Below are 926 nucleotides of genomic sequence, written 5' to 3' on the forward strand. Positions count from 1 at the left end.
CTTTTTACTGCTTGTTTGTGATTGAGGGTACAAAACAATCTGTGATCCATATTGCTTTCCACCCCTCTCTTTCCTCGCTCTCTCTCTCTCTCTCTCTCTCTCTCTCTCTCTCCCCCCCCCCATCTCTCTCTATCTCTCTGTCAACCTCCCTTCCTCCCTCTTTCTATCTCTATTTCTATCTGTCCCTCTCTCTCTCTCTGTATTCCGCTTACATCACAGCACAGCGCCCGAGGCCAAACCTGCATTTCTCTTCACTCCCCTCTCGCTGGATTTTCAATTCGCTCCTCTCTTCTCTTCTCTCTGCTCTCTCCTCTGCCCGGCGCCCCTCCGTCCCTTTCATCCTGCTTTTGTGGGGGAATCCGGTACATGAAAGGTGGCGGGGGGACATGAACGCTGCATGAGGCCGTCTGATGCAAAGTCAGTCAGGACTGTTCTAGACAGCGATTCCTCCGTCCTCCATCAGATTCAGGGTGGTACCGGTTATCTGGATCAGATTGTGGGTTGTACAGTATCAGGATCAGATGGTTGGTTGTACCCAGTGGTGGAAAGTAACTAAGTACATTTACTCAAGTACTGTACTTAAGTACAATTTTGAGGTATTTGTACTTTACTTGAGTATTTCCAATTTCTAATACTTTTACTTGTACTCCACTACATATCAGAGGCAAATTTTGTACTTTTACTCCACTACAATTATTTGAAATCTTTAGTTACTAGTTACTTTGTAGATTTTGATTATTATTACAAAACATACATTAAACACTTCAGCCCTATATACATTTCGGCCATTTGAAAATAGCAGATAGTCCGCAATCCAAATGTTTATTGTGCTTCAGAAGAGGACTTTTAAATTGCCTGACATCGCAAAATTAAGGCTGCAGTCCCAGTTTCCATCGAGAAAGTGTGCAGGCATTGTGCAAATTTGA

The sequence above is a fragment of the Gymnoscopelus braueri genome (genome assembly GCF_963280865.1).
Source record: "Gymnoscopelus braueri genome assembly, chromosome: 14".
In the NCBI taxonomy this organism is placed as follows: Eukaryota; Metazoa; Chordata; class Actinopteri; order Myctophiformes; family Myctophidae; genus Gymnoscopelus; species Gymnoscopelus braueri.